The sequence below is a fragment of the Lepisosteus oculatus genome, chromosome 6 (genome assembly GCF_040954835.1).
Source record: "Lepisosteus oculatus isolate fLepOcu1 chromosome 6, fLepOcu1.hap2, whole genome shotgun sequence".
In the NCBI taxonomy this organism is placed as follows: domain Eukaryota; kingdom Metazoa; phylum Chordata; class Actinopteri; order Semionotiformes; family Lepisosteidae; genus Lepisosteus; species Lepisosteus oculatus.
The window spans coordinates 40900473-40917364 of record NC_090701.1 but is presented as its reverse complement, the minus strand read 5'-3'; the positions used below and the strand labels follow the sequence as shown (position 1 = coordinate 40917364).

At 37.4% G+C, this 16892-nt stretch overlaps 1 protein-coding gene across 1 annotated transcript in view; it reads left to right on the top strand.

Moving 5' to 3' along the window:
- Positions 1–606: 606 nt before the first annotated feature.
- The window catches only part of apbb1ip (amyloid beta (A4) precursor protein-binding, family B, member 1 interacting protein), a 46652-nt gene continuing 30366 nt past the window's right edge, over positions 607–16892 (top strand). The window contains exon 1 of the mRNA XM_069191268.1: positions 607–761. The gene's annotated coding sequence lies outside the window, so the exon portion shown is untranslated. The remainder of the gene's footprint in view (positions 762–16892) is intronic.

The window sequence follows — 16892 nt, the reverse complement described above, 5'->3', positions numbered from 1 at the left end:
TCGTCAGATGGGGGCAGTGGCAGTACACATTGCTCTCTCTGATCAGGCCAGATAAAGGCATCCATTATTCACTGCTACTTGGAGGGCAGAGCGCCGTTAAAAGGCTGGAATGACCACAATGCAATTCAACACGTTCAGCCAAGTCGATAAACAAATGTACTAATTAGTTTAGCACAAATATTGAACGGAACTATTTTTTGCCAGTAATCATAATTAATAACTTTTCCACTGACTGTTATCCTATGAAGGAAACTACTGTAGTTCTGATCTTAAAAGGCTTTGTTCCTTCGTTCCTCACCTGCTAAGAAACAGAACAGATTGAAGGCTGGCACTGAATGTTCCAGCTACTGCACAGAAAATGAGTACTATTTTGATAAGATCTCTTTCCACCACAAAAACAAAAAGGAACAAAAAACACGATGACAATCTTTGCTTCTCAGTACTTATTGTCACTGTATAATTCAATCTACAAATTCACAAGATCAGCAGAATATTATATTATCTATAATGTATACATTATGTTAGATATCATTAATGTAGAATGTTAAACATAAGAATTCAATTTTAAATTGTACAAAATGTTTCACTGAATTGCACAAATCCTTTTCAAACTTCCTCAAAAGACAGGAAGTCGAAGTAACTGACAAAAAGAAGCAGATCCTAGTATACTGTATCTCAGTCCTGTGTTACACGGTGTAACTCCATGCCTTCTTTTATAAATATTACACTGGTCAAGTTTGCCTAAGGGGAGAGAATTAAAGGTAAGACCTTTCATTAAATTTTGTTTCAATCTGACTCACTCTGCATTATATGGTTTGTAATGCAAATTAGTGTTAAGATTTCCGATCAAAGCACATTGTACAGTTTACTTTTAGAGTAAGCATGACGTAGTTTTTTTATTTGATATTTCTCTCTTCTTTACATGTTGTGGGGAAAATAGATGTTCTTTTAAATTTCTCTAAGAAATCTTTTTTTTTCAGACACAGTAGGTTTTATAGTAGCAAAGAGCTTCTTGGCTTCCCTTTTGACCTTGTGTAAAAATTAATTAAAAGTATTTGTACTCTTACACTGTGTCAAATATACCCAGAGGCATTAAAAATACAAGAGAATCTGCTACTAGTTTCAAAGTAGAGAATTTTAAGTGTCTCTTAATATTTAGAATAAAATCTTTACTATTTGAAAAGAAGACTTGAATTGTGTCTGTACAGTATGTTTGTGCTTTGCCTCTGTTCAAATTGTTACATTTAGGCATGACATGTTTATTAAGAGAATATAGCTCATGGTTCTGTTTGTACTGTATTTCAAGGCCAACATTTGAATGGGATATATATACTATTAACAGGTTTGTACATTTCAAGGTATTTATTAAATAGCAGCAAAGACTAACCAAGACGTGAATCTGAAAGGCATATTGTTATGATCTGATTAAAGATCAGTGGCTAAGGGGGCTGTATATAATTTAACATTTGTTTAAGTTTTTGCCATGAACCATGAACAACTTGTATAAGATGATGTGTTTGAGTTAATAATTTATTATTTCTCCTGTACGATACACTGTAAAGGACGTGCAGCTGCAATGAACAATTTCAGTAAAGTAAGAGCTGTTTTTCAGTTAAGTGTGTGCGCAATAATGATTCATTATTTCAAATAATGAAAGAATAAGAAAAGAGGGGGTTTTGAACTCAGTGTGCATGCAAATTGCTCATGGTAGCTGAGTGTAAACCACTCAGAACCTGTTACAGGGGCAACTGTGTCTTCGAGACAATCTTTTGAAATCCCCGTTCTCTGGAGTCAAAGTCATATTAAGAAATTACAGAGAAAACAACAGCCTGTTATGTGGCATTGTTTACCTCATATTGTGCACTATGCATATTTAAAAAAAGAAAAACCCTGTTGATTTTGCAGTCTACTTACTGCTTCATGTACTCATGTAGCCCATTTCAAGCTACTGCTTTAAAGAAGGTGACAACACATTTGTGTTGTGAAAATAATTTCCCAGGATAAAGTATAGAGTTGCCAGTAAGCTGTGTTTCCTCAGTCACATTAACAGCACTTGATGGTGTCAGAGAGGGATCGGCCCTGCTGCTTAGCCGGTCTTTGTGTTGGATATTGCTTGGAATGGTGTTAACATCTTTTCACGAAGAACATAAGAGACAACAGGAAATGTGCTGAGAAATGTGGCTGAGAAAGGAATATCTGAAGAAATGCTTTACCCGTCTTCTCATTTCCCTTCAGTCTTTTTTAGTAACTCAACTGCAGTATTGTTGGACTTTTGGCGTCCAGCTATTCAGGAGGTCTGGCCGGGTGTTACAAACCCATGATTGGTTTGTGTGGCTGAAGTATTAAAATGAAAATTCTTTATTTACCCTGGGCATCCTAACTCCTGATGAGATTCTGATTGCTGCAGCAAATTTTCTCTGTTCAGTTTGAGGAGACAGACATAGGCAGTCCTTATGATACCGGTATACTGGTAAAGTTGAGTAACCTCCAGGTTCATACAGTGCATACAATATAATGACTAGTCATTGCTGATTCTGTTGAAAGATGTTTATCCCACCTGCCTTGGCTCATCAGCACAAACTGCTTCATCAACACCCGGCACTGCCAGTGATACGTTTCTATGTCGTTCTCTTGAAGTACATTGGTAATCATAACTCTTCGAGCATAAGCGGTCTACTCCTACTGTTTAAGCTGTTTATACGTGTCAATCAAGAAGCCAAGAGCTGTCGGGTTAGCATGTGCTATAATTAGTCAGTTGGATTTGGAATTTTCTTAACCACACAAAAAAACTACCAAGAACAATCCTTAAATATAATGCCTAATGCCATCATATCTTAAAAACAAACAAGAACTGTAGAGAATTACCCAATGCTATTCTGGCCTCACTCTGTGAAGATAATCAACAGAAGAAAGATGGTGATGCTGAGTGATGTGCACTATTCCTCTTTCGATAAGATATAGGCTGGTTCAAGTCACCATGACTCACATTGCAAAAAATACAAAGAGCAATAGATAAAGGATAAATGTACTGTGTTCAGAATCTGAGGACAATAATATTAATATACATACAGTACTTTATTTACCTAGAGAGATTTTATTTAATCTCTCTTCAACATGGCTGTCACATTATATGGTTTTGTTTTATTCTTTCTAGAAGTAAACTATTCAGGGTACACAAATTTCTGTTTTTAAAGTAGTGCTGTTTTTGCAGCGATAAGGCTATAGATGGGTGGTGCTTTCTCGTGTTATAAGTGTTAGTGAATTGCAGCACAGATAGAACTTGGGCTTAATAATAGAGACTTGTTTTTTTTTTTCTACTGAGTGTGAGTGGTTGTGATAAAGTTTTCAGCTACGGTCTATAAAAACAAGAAGTTTCACATACTGCTTATAGCACTTTTATTTTTGTTTCTAGTTCTCTAAAGAGGCCAAGCATTTAAAAAAAAGAGGAATTGTCCCTTTTTCCATGACATTTTGTGTGAGATTCTGAGATGATTTAAAAAAAAATCTTGCAACATGTTCTTCAGCCCTACTAATATTTTTAGATTTGTTTTTTAAATATGAAAGAATAGAAGCTCTTGAAACACCCTGATCTAAAATCAGTTTTAGCATGAAAGAGGCACTGGCTATACCAGGCTGCAATTAATTGAATAAGAGGGACTTTTTCAGAGCTTGGATAATAACCCATATTTAAAAAATAAATCACCTACCATAAGAGTGTTTTACCTTTGACACCAATAAGTATCAACATTTTAAAAATGCATCTATTTAACAAAAACATTGTGAATCACCCAGTGTTTTATCTTTGCCTGGAAAGTGTCAGCAAAAGCATTTGCTGTACATATTTGTTGAAATATATATATTATTAAGGATTCTTAAAAAATAGTTAGGCAAATCCGTATTTTCTTCCTTATATTTTTTGGTTTAAGAGTAAAAACCTAAAGTTTCAAACCATTTAGTTTCATTTTTTTACATTTCAAGGATAATTAAGAACAATCCATTATTCTCTTTGATAATACCAGATATATTCTTAACCTGTTTAAAAGAGGATTTCCTCTTTAAATACCTTAAACTCTGATTGAGAAGCAAAGCAAACTTATTTGGATTCCCACTGTCCTCAGCTGAGTGTAGTTTCCAATGTACTATACTCTCGTTATTAAGTATGTGAGAAGAAATCCTAACTCTCTGTATGAAATGGGGAAGGTACAAAGTCTTACAGACTGGACTTATCTGCAGCTATACTGATTCTCATTCCCTATTCATCTTCCATACAGGGGGTATACCCAAAATTGACTCTGTCAGAAAGCAGAATGTCTAATGGGTCTGACATACAGTACAGCTGCAAGTCAAACACCCTCATATTAAAACGTAAGGGTGACATTTATTGAGCTGGGGTCTCTTTTAACAATATGAAGACAATTTGGTGTTGTGTTAACACTAATATGCTGCACATTCCTTAATATAGATGGTCCACAGTCCAAAGGTTTAAAAAACCTTTTTAAATGTAAACAATTTCAGACCACAATGCGCACAAAATATGACAGAAATATTTATTGTTCTTTTATTAATTTGGGGTAAACCAATTGAGAACGCTTGATGTTTATTCAAGGAGCTTGATGTAAGTTACGCATCAAGAACATAAAGAGCATTTTGAGAGTTATGGACTGAGTTCCAGACCCATTTTCTGTTCTTTATCATTTAGCTTCTGTTTCCATATCAGTTATCCAGACAGAAATAAAGTCAACTGTGCTAGACATCTGGGATGGCTGGTTTAAAAGAGAGCTTTAATAAACATCTATTCTATTTCACCCTAACATACAGGGTGAAAAGATATCAATTCTCAATTCTACAAATTGAGATTTTCAAAGGTTATGTGTCATTACAAACATGAGGCATGGAAAAATAAATGCCCATGGCAAGAAATTAGTCTGCCTGTAGCACATACTGCAGGTCATCTACATCTCTCAAAATATGAATGAAAATACTACAGTAAAAAAAAAGTAAAAACACAAATATGAAGAAACCAATTTTTTTTCAAAACAGATCTGTGAACATTCTCCTGTAAACAGCTAATGTGGGATAAGTGGCCATTACTTCCATAATTTACTGTGTGAATAAACAGCGTGAGCGGGGCATCCTCACAAAGAAAATCATCTTGGAGGAAAATCTCGGGTTTCTTGAGTCAAAACCAAAACAGATTCCTTTATTGTGGAGAACTGCTACTTGCGTCGCACACATTTTATACTAAAAAAGTAGTTGTTCAAGGTATTTATTAGAATGTCTGTGTAGGTACTGGGGGATCTTTGTGGTGTCGTGTCACATCTCCTTTTAATCTATGGCACAGGAGTAAGACTTCTCGACCAGAGCCTCTTTGCCAGGGGCATTTCATTTGCACTAGTGTGCCATGGAAGACTCACCACATATGATCAGCCCTTTTTCAATTACTTCCTATTTAAGTATTACTTTTTTTCTATGGACTATGACCAATTATGTGTATTTTCCACTTGGAAGAACACTAGACAAGGACAGTTTCTGTTACTGTAGAGACAGAGGTGGGAACCAAACCAGTGAGCTCAGATGTAAAAGATGCATTTCAATTGAAGCAAACAAAACATTTCCTCATTTAAAAACGGCATTCACAGGCACAAACAAACCTTCAGGGATTAGATCGGAACAAGCATTTTGTCTTTATGAATAACAATTAAGTTCTGTCAAGTCTTTCATCGCAGTTTCAGGGAGCCATCGGATTTCTATTGCAGACAAATCAAAAACATTTATATGTAAATGTGAAGTCACCACTTAGGTAAAATACTCACTCTGTTCATTCACCATGTCAACCACACCTACAGTACTAAGCTTGTAAAATACACAAATCATCCAATCACATTGCTGTGAAACTGTGTTACTTTTGTCACCTTGAATGTAAGTTGAAGTTGTGTTCAGAGAATAGAGAGTGCAGTTTCCATAACAGTGGCTTGAACACAAGAGGAGATGCTGTTACTGCTATTTTCTGAAACCTTGTTGAGAAATTCTTACAATAACAATCTTTCATGGGTGCGCTGAAACCACCATCTGTTTCTAAGACTCAGCTGTGGCCGAGCCCTTTGTTTTCTAAGTATTGTGTCAAATGATTATAGCCTTCGTGGCAGGATGCCAACTCACTGAAAGATTTACTATCTCAGTAGATTTCCTTTGAAAACTGGTTAAGCCAATAAGGCACAAGTCAATGGACCTGCCTAGAAGAAGGCCCTTAAAAATGAAATGAAATGTGTCCTAAGAGAGGGAAATACCAATATATTAAAAGGAAATACCAATGTATTCCATTCCTTGTCTGACACATGAAACAGACAGAATTTGAATGACATCGAATGAAGTGATTATTAAGAACAGAAAAATCGCAACTTCCATGCATCGTTTGTCCTTTTTTTGTCTTTTCTGAGTTAGACATGAGCTATTTTTTTATTACAACGGTGAACAAAAAGCTATTTCCCATGTAGCTGTCTTATGTCTCATGCCCAGACTAGTCATACACTCATGAGATTCCAAAATAGCTGTGTGGTCATGGACACTAGTCATGGTTTGAAAGAGTCATAGTTATGGAATATACACCATCATTTAACATAAAAGTGGATAAGAGCAATTTGTTGTTTTTTTTTTCAAAATATTGTGTACACCTTGTCTATTAATGCACAGAACATGGAATGTATTGTTCACTATACCTGTCTAATCGTATATATTGTTTAGACACACAATGCAATATAGATGATAGATGTAGATGTGCAAAACTGACTATTTAAGAAAGACAAAATTGTTCTTGCTCCTCTACATCTTGTTAGATGATGCATTCTGGTGCATGTTAGCATACCAGCAATAACATGGACATTCATAAAGGAAGAATAAGGGAATGGGTTTTGATTCGACCTCTTAGATCTTGTGAGTGCGGTCCTGGTCACGGAGGGCCAGTGTGCCTGTAGGTTCTCCAGGGCTCTTGAAGTAGCAGCACCTGAAGAGTTGCAAGATTTGATCCTATTAAGCCAACAATGAGCTGACTGCACTTGTTAAGAGCTGATTGGAATCAAACCCACAAGACAGACAGGCACTCCAGGACCAGGACCATCTACCAATCGTCTTAGGTAGTAGAGGTCGTCTGAAAGTTTCTTTACCTTTAGATCATGTCAAATGCCAAAAAAAAGTGTGTTCCTATTAGAAAGAGGCAAAGCCCCCTTCAATTCACTTTGCTTCAGCAAAGTCAATTCAGATTTTCTTGGAATGTTGCGCATTTGTGCTGGTGTGACTGTCAGGTTTTGCAACTAAATCCCATTCATTGTAGGCAGAAATATCAATATTATTTCACTAAAAGCCTTGAAAGGCAGAAGCACTTAATAAACGAGATATAAATATATACAGATGAGAAGTATGAATACAGCAACAGCGTCAGCAGCTTAAATCTACGTTACTGCTGTTGCCATCATTGTCAATGTTGTTGTTTTCAAAGTGAGTTCCACAAGGCATAATATCACCTAATACAAACACTGGGTTAAAAATGCTTAAAATGCATTTACTGTAGGAATAATTATAGAGAGGTTTATTGAGAATAATTATGGAGAGTATTATAGGTCTGGGAGACCTTGACATTCCCCATGAACTTTCAATAGAAGTCCCCTTCACAGGGAATAACATCAGCCAATTATTGAGGTGCTAGGCATAAGACAATTTGGCCTTTCCCTCTTTCCTGAGGGCCAACTACCAGACTATAGGACAAGGAAACCACCAATGCAGTACAAAGGATTGAAATGCAAGAGAGAATTAATTTGTGAAAACTGTGTATCAGTGCCTTTATTGAAGCACTGATAAGCATTATGTCCTGGAGATCACAAAGGCATAAATGCTTGCAAATACAGGTGAGGCACCTTGAAGGTTCATGTGTTGGATATCCTTGTGTCCTTAATTATAATATTTTTTTACTCTGAGAGGAAGAATGATAGTGTCACACAGTCGTAAATGCCGTGAAGGCATCCAAAAGGGAATGTGCGAGACAGCATTTTTCTCTGATGTGCGGATTGTGAAATACTATTTGTTTCAGATCCAAAAGAGGTGCCATGGATTAGGTCCGACAGGCATTAGTTTAAAAATATTTACACTGCCAGCTTCGCAAGCTAGGCAATTTGCCTTGCCTCAGTGACCAATTATATTGTGAGTTCAAAGCTGACACAGTGCAGATTATAGTCATTTAGGTGGAGCTGACTAACTTGAAGGAGAGGCTGGGACTCATGGGTATGCAAAACAAGTGGGAGTATGTCCCCACAATAGCTGTACATGTGGAGGAACTGATGAGGAGATTCTGTGTCCAATTGCCTTAAGGCTGACAGAGCTTTTAACACCCCAGAGAAGATGATGCAGCGACCTCAGGCGTCTTATGGCTGCAATTAAAAACAGAGGTTGGCAAGAGAGATAGGGTGGGGAGTAATGAATGAGAAAGATTGAGGGTCATTGAGGGTTAGAGAGGTTGCAGGGAAGTGTGAAAGCAGGAGATACAAATAATGCAGCTGATGGGGAGTGGCCCACAAAACAGACAACAACCGAAGTCAATATTTAGCACTCCACAGGGCGATGGGGCGAAATTTCCACTGCTGAGGTCGGGTGTGTCCTGAGCTTTAAAACTGTCAGAAGTGTTTGTGAAAGCAGACCTGCCAAAGCAAAGGCTGATATCAGAGACAGGGGCATCTGGTTCAGCCTGACATGCTGGGAAGCACAAGGTGTCACGGTAAGCAGAAAAAGCAAAGCACAAACTGTGAAAGCTTGAAAAGCAGACTTAGAGTGATTAAGACGGAGGCAGAATCCACATTTCTCTTGACAAAAAGCAGAGATTTATAGACCCTAGAGGAAGAAATATCATCAGTTAGGATACAGAGTGCCTAGCTGGAGCAAGGCAAGGAGTCACAGAAGAAAGGTAGATACAGTATGCAAAGATCTGGGCAGGTGGGGCCACAGGTAGAGGGGGAGGGGAAAGTAGTTGGGGGTCATCACTATTCCAGGTGGAATACCAGCAGGAAAGGGAAAGAGCCTGAAGACAGGGCGGGTAGGGCGCCTGATGTTGAGGGAGAAACAAAGAGGAGGTTAGAGAGTGGGGGGACCACTCTTCTCCAGGTGGGATGCCAGCAGGGAAAGAGGAGTCACACGGCTGGTGCTGAAGATGAGGTGTGTAGGACACCAGATAGTGAGGAAGAGTGTATGTGGGGATTGAAGTAGGGTTCCACCCTGTGCCATGTAGGACGCCAACAGGGGAAGAGGGGAGTGGAAGCCGACTCATTGTCAGTGCTGCCGAGGACACCTGAAGGTTTAGAGACAGCAGTACGTGCTCTCAGGGCAGCGAGGACTGAATGATAAGCATGGACCTGACAGAATATGTGTGCTGTGACTATTTAATAGACTACTGAGCCATTAAAACATAACAGAGAATAACTTTTTTCTCCCTTTACTCTTTATTTCAGAAATGCTTTTGTCACACAAGGGCATTCCGAGAGACTGCACAATGTTTTGTGAGAATCTTGCCCTTCATGTCGTATAACTGTCAGCTTATGGAGAACAAACAAAACCCACACATGTGCTTTCACACCCCTCGAGGAAGGGATAATGTCTTCTGGCTCTTTGTCCATGTTTCTGCAATGTGGTCAATTGGCGTTACAGTTCAGTAGAGGTTCAGCAAGATCATTTTCAGTGTTGAACAATATGCTTTTCAAGCACCTCATTATAAAATTCTATTGCAAACTCAATCAATAAATGAAGCAAACTTAAATTTATAGACTTTCAAGGAAAAGACGATAAATTAATAATAAATTAATAAAAAAGTAGAAAATAAAAACATGCATGAAAAACATAAAAAGCAGATAAAAGTTGCAATGTGGCCATAATTTTGATTTCTCTGTGTATACTGCTTCAGATTGTCTTGCACATAATTTTTACTGTGAAACATTTTCTACACTGTGGTATAATTGGTTTGCTGTATGCGAAAAACCTAAAATATATATTCATTGTTATTCAAATTTATCTAATGACTCTCACTAAAGAAGTGTCTTTTACCACATGAAACATACTGTAGAAGAACAACAGCGTGCATGTAGTAAAACAAACTACAATATTGATAGATTTTAATTTCAGTTTCACATTGAAGCAATGTGACAGTCTCTGAGGATTGTGTTTTTAAACTCACCTGTAGTTCAGACTTCATTAAACAGCAACTTATAAAACAATTTTATTCTTATAATTTCAGATATGGGCTCCTGGACCTTTAAAATAATTCTCTCTACATTATTTGAGACACCTGACTTAAAATTGTTAACTTCTGCTATATTCTTGGTGGGGCCCTGTGATGTTCACAGCTGTTAGGATTTCAGTCTCAAAGATCAAACCACTGAAGCTGATTTATGGAACAGATAAATAATAATAATTGGCCAGAAAACTGGGGTAACACACCTACATTTTTCGAGAAACACACTGAGATTTCCTCAGGTTTTACAGCATAAGAATCCACACAGAAAGCTGAGTGAGCGCCCCGTACTGGTCCCACTAACACCTCTTCCAGCAGCAACCTTAGCTTTCCCAGAAGTCTCCTGTCCTGGCCAGGTTCACACCTGCTGAGCTTCAGTGGGCTGCCAGTTCTGAGCTGCAGGTTGATAAAGCAGTTATATCCCTTTTACAACAATTAAGACAATCACTGCATGACGTAGATGCTGAACTGAATAATTCTGATAAAGTCCTCTGTGGCACGTCCAATCTGGTTGAATTATAAACAGCTCCTTTCACCAATAGCATGTGTCAGTGAATGTTAATATACTGTCTGAGCATTACAACTCAAATGCACCATACTTAACACCTGGATTAATTCCATTAATCCTCGTAATTCATTGAAGGGTGTCAATGAAATGCCTTTAGCTTATTGCAAATGAATTTCAATTTATTTCGACTCTAGTTTCAATTCATAGTATATTAATTGTAGCAAGCACCAACTTTTGCTGTGTAGTCTGTTTGTTGTTTAAAAAGAAACAATTGTATGACAGTAATAGTAGTCCTCATTAGTCTGCACATATTAGAATTAGATCTGTGTTCTGCATGATCTTTAAATTAGTCTGATAGACGGGTATTCATGATAGATGTGGCACTATGATTAGTGCTGCTATCTCACACCTTCAGGTTCCTGGATTTAATCACAGACTCGAGCACCTACCTGTCCGTGTGGAATGCATGTTATCATTGTGTTCACATGGGTTTTCACCTGGCCTTCCAGTTTCCTTCCATCTCCCTGAGTTTTGCTGATTTGGCTTGATTGGCTATCCTAGATTTCTGCTTTCTCCATGGAACTGGAAGTGGACTGGCATTCCATCTGCTGGGAGAGCAGTTGTGTGCTCTCAGTCCTTCTTTGCACATATAGGACATATACTGGCTTCACACAGCCCTCACCACGATGAGCAATTTATGCATGACGGGCTGTGTTAATGTATGTTAGCACAGTAAGTAGACCCGTATTAGAGGTCAGAGGCTGAGGTTTGCTAATCCAGTTACACTTGGTGTCTTTAACAGAGGAAGACATACAGTGGAAAGTACTGGAGGAGGGTGTTGATGTTAAATGCCTTATATGTGAATGTCAAAAATACAGGCTATATTTTCAGTGAAACAGTTTTGTTACTGTAAACTCTGTGGGGTAGCAAGGAGGAAGGACGCAAATAAAGACATTTTTGCGATTACTATTATTGCCTGCAATCAGGAATAGTATAGCAAAATTAATGTTAAAATTAGTTAATGGACAGTCTAACATAGGCCATCTAAAGTACTCCTGTTTTGGAATTTTGTTAGTGTGTACTATGTACGTATAACCAGGATATGGTTTATTTACCCATATCGATCCGTTGTGGGGACCGGACATTCTGGTGGGCCGTGGTTGAAAAAACATAGAACAATGTCACCAGTAGCTGTTGTGCAGAATGCGGAGGAAGTGGTTTTTGAACTCAAGACCTCTATGCTGTTAAGCATGCAGTCTATCTACTGAATTATAGTGCTTTTGCACTGTTGTGCTTTCTTAGTTTGTTCTGGAGTAGATCCATAATTGGGAATATCGAGCTTTATAATGCAGGTTGAATGATAGAATGCATTTTAAAAGTGTGTACTTTTCTCTACTATAAAGGTAAACTGTTTTTTTCAATAATCTACACTAAAGCGATACCATCAAAGGAAGATAATCTGCAACCTTTAGCCACAAGGCGGGTCCTACAGATCAGTGGTGAGCAAAGAAAGTCTTCTCTTCTGATCTAAAGCCCTTCTGAATAAAAAGCACTTACAGACTTACAATAAAAAGCAAAAGACAGACAGTAACAAAAATAATCACAGAATTCTCAACTTCACTGTTCACTTCACAATTTGAGTTGCTGTTCTCAAGGTGAGGAAAAACACTGTTATAAAGGATAAGAAATGTATGTAATTTTGTCTATGGAGACAGATACAGTATGTCCTAAGAGCAGTTTCTAAATAATCTTGTGAAGTTGTGTACTCGTATGTCAGAGTTCCTGTTGAGTGGTGCACTTACATTTTTGATGTGGAGCAAGCACACATTGCAGCAACCACTTCCTCTAGTTCAGGGTACATGTTTTGCTTCTGCTTCCTGGGTGCTACCATTGAAAAAGGCCTAGAGAGAAAGCACCATTTTGCGAAGGAGATTCTGACGCTTTCTCGACACAGTTTATTACGACCCACCTTCATTTGCGTTAATGTACAGTATTTTTTTTTCCACTTTTTGCTCTCTGAGTAGCGACTAATATCAAAACGAATGAAACAATATTGGGAGCTTGCCATATACTGCATGTACACTGCACGGCAATAGTTACACATCTATATCCATGACATTCAAGCTCTGCTGTCTTAACCTGCTCCTTTTTTTATGAAGGAATGCAAGAAAAGGCCCATACTGTATGTTTTGCAAGGAGTGTAAAATGTCAAATTAAAGCATCAAGATTGTACTAAAGACATTATAGAAAAAAACAAAGCTTCAGTGTCGAATCATCTTTGTTCATCAATATGCTCAATACACTATAAAATCAAATAAAGCTCATGTGCGTATATTTGCATTCCTGTGGCTTCTATACTGAGAAAGAAACTTTTATGAGGGAGTTATATGGAAATCTAAATATATCATGTCTTAGGCTGTACTGTAATTTGTGCTTTTTGCTTGCTCAAAGAATTCTAGCAAGTTAGTAGAATAAGATCTTCCCTTTATATAGTTCTGTATCCGCTGTCTGCAAGAATCCTGTTGTTTTGTTTAGTAAGGATTCTTCCTGTTTAGCCCAACGGAAGACAGATTAGTCTGTATTTTTCTGTCTCAGGTCAGAAAAAAATTTCTGTCTCCGTCTTCCTCTACAGGAGGTAATGTTAAATTTGCTCCTCTCCAACCTGCGATCATAATTTCTATCCAAAGGGTGGACTGATTTATCCTGGGTATGAATAACATCCCTCATGTCTTTCAACTGAGAAAATAACACAATGTGGTGGTAATTAAAGATGACATATCCCCTATAGAACATATTGAGTGTTATTTGCTTTTGTAAAGTCGTGTAAACTATTAATTCAGTATGTTAACTATTTCTTTTTAATCTTTTATAACTGAAGCTCTATTGACTTGTTAATTATTTACTTCAAACTATTTTTTTTACTGCTGCAATGTTGAGTAAAACGTTTTGTAATATATGTGCCTGTGTTGCAATGTTCTTTTCTGTCCCTCTTCACGCCTCTATTTTCTCTTTTTGATCTGCATCTGTAGTTTGGTTGACTCTTTTTCCTTTTTTAACTTGTGGTCTTTAGAAGAGTCTGTAGAAAGTTCCTTTTTTGCTCTTAATTCTTCAGCGATACAATATCGGTTGTATTTTCCTATGTGAGATGTTCTGGTTATTCTGTGCTTTTAACATACAGTAATGGTTCTAGTACCTCCACCCCTTTATGGCCTTTCCCAGTTCACCACTTCTAGGCACTTACACTTCCCTTCGTAATCTTAAACCCTGAGTTTAGAGAGAAGGTTTAAAGATTTAAAGAAAAATCATTAAGCATCAATCATGAATGGTACCATGCTATGGTCATAATTCCCCAATGTTCCTATCAAATTAATTTATATCCTGATTGTTGGAAAGGAATAGATCATTAAAGGTCCTTGTAAAATGGAAAACTCTTTTTAATATAGTTTCTCCTTTGCTTGCACCAACCTGATACCTTACATGTATGCCTGATACCTGATACAGTATGCAACCCCTTCTGCCCTAAGTGATTCATAGTATACACCTACTGCTAAGCTTTTTTCTATTTTCCATTTTAATGTTATTTTTGATATACCTGTAGAGTCCCACTCCCCTATTCCTTCTATCCAGTGTTTGTCAGTAAAAAGTGAACCTTTTAATTTCATATTTGTCCCCATCCATCTGCTCTGTCTATTTCTATAAAGTCATAATTAGCTGTTAACGCCTAGAGTTCTTGTGTTTTTTTCCCTTGTGATTCTAGTGATTGAGATACAGGCGTATAAGAACAAGTGTTAGCTCTTTTTGTGCTCAGCTGCACTTTCATGATCCCACAGGAAGTGGCCTGTTGTGATCTCCCTGCCTCGCAGTTCCCTAGTTTTAGTGATGAATAAAATTTGCAAAGCAGTTTTCAACCCAAAATGCTTCACGTGCATCTTTAAGAGGAGAAACATAGAACCCACTGCATCCAATACTGCTGGGGTGACCCACGGGTACTATTATGTGCTAGCAGTCTCATTCCACAGGTACTGTACCTAATGCATTTAATTGTAAATGTAGGGAGACTGAGAGAGACTGTGCAAGATCAGAAAAGTGACAATTTAGCCAGAACACCAGGGTTAACCCCTCTACTTTGTGCCAGGAAATCTTGAATTACCCAAATAATCAGGACTCCGGTTTAACACCACATCTAAAGGATGCCTCCTATAGCACTTTGACCCCTTCTGCCACTATACTGGGGAACTGGTGTGGAACTCCTGGTCTAGAGGGAATTGTGCCTCTTACTGCTGCAGCCAGATGTTCCTTAAAGATCTCGATCCCAGTGCTGATGTGATGTGAATCTACTGTAATACTGTTTAGAAATATCTGAAAGGACTTTTATAAAAACATTTACTGGATAGATCTATACAGTGATCTCTCGGGCCCACCCATGTTGAGTCTTGATGAAATCAGGCAACAAGGTGCTCCTAATCAGATAATCTACATACAGTATAAATCACCAATATGTCAGTGTTCCTCTGGCTCAAGTGCAAACTCTCCTGCTGGTACAAGTCCGGTTTGTTCCAGAAAGACCCCCCAGCCCCCAGTACACCTAAACCCCTTGAAGTGGTAAAGTAGCCAAAGGGTTAAACTGAAGCACATGATACAGACTGATTCTTTGCAGGAGTATTGATACTTACACAGATAGCGGGAGCAATGTTTACTTGATTTTCAAAGCATCAGTCAGAAAACAAGGATCAGAGAAGCTGAAGGATTACCAAATAGGTGCCTCATACTGTTATGTATCTTAAGAGATGTCATTTTAAAAGAAATTGAGGTGAACAAGTAATAATATATATAGACTGCAGAAATCTTCCTGAGACAGTTTTATGGGTCATGATCACTCTAAAAGCCTGAAAAGCTGGTGTAAAAGTTAAGCCACTGTACCTATAAAACATATTATTGTAAGCAGTGATGTTATTGGGATAATACTGAGAATTCACAGGAACGTCTTGTTCCTCTTGTTCTTTTTCTCAGATTTGTGCAATGTTATTATGTTCGAACTGGAATATTCTCTCTTTGGCACACAGTAATACCTTCTTATCACCATAAATATTTCAGTGAACTTCCTACAGTATTACAGATCACAGAATAATGAGTTTTGTATGAGTTTGTGAGGTGTACTCACACCTGAAGAAGGCTCCACGGCCGAAATGCTGTGTTTTTTTTCTTCTCTTTATCATGGAATAAACCTAGTACTTGTTCATGTACAGTATATGTACAGTAACAATAACCCCTGATTTGATGTGAACCTAACACTATTTAAATATATCTGAAAGGACAACAAAATACTGTATAGATTGATATGGTGATCTCTTTGGCCATTGAATTATACCATCTATTATTAAGGAACACCTTAAGAACAGTACAATTTAAATAAACTCTGGTTATTATGTTGCATGTGTGTACTGTATATTGTTCATTTATCTACAACACAAGCTGATCTTTGTATGGCTCAGTGTTTTCCAAATTAAATGCACTCTGAATTTAAAATAGTGTGCATCTATGCACACCAGTTCGTGGATTTTGACCTGTGAAATGGAGCTGAAAATTGTTTGAACAGGGTTGAAAATTGTGTGTCCGTGCTGATGATAGTCCTTGGTAGTTCAAAACTTTGATCTTGTCAACATTTTTGTTTCTTTTATAGTGAAAACTTCAAAAATGTTCTGAACTTGATGGTACTGAAAATGTCTCATAATAAATAATTCAGCCAGAACAATCTTAGACAAAATAATCTTAATAATTAAAAGGGAGATTGTGAATGAACTTCCTAGTTTGTTTTCTACTTTTTTAACTGGTTTTATTTTCTTTAAGCAAATTAGTCAGAAATCTTCCATCTACATACTATATACAATACAAGATTTTAGAAGTAAAAGAAAAATCAACAACTCTAACAACTTAACCTGAATTAGAGATTTAGAACCAATGACCTCACGTCAATGCCATCAAGTGCTTGTCCAAAAGATAAAAGAAAGAAACAGGGAGGAGGAGATTGAAATAAAATTGGTATTAAACACTTTAAGTTTCAAGCTTAGAAGCTATGCCAAACCATTTTGATATAGAAAATAATGGTATTAGATTTCAATG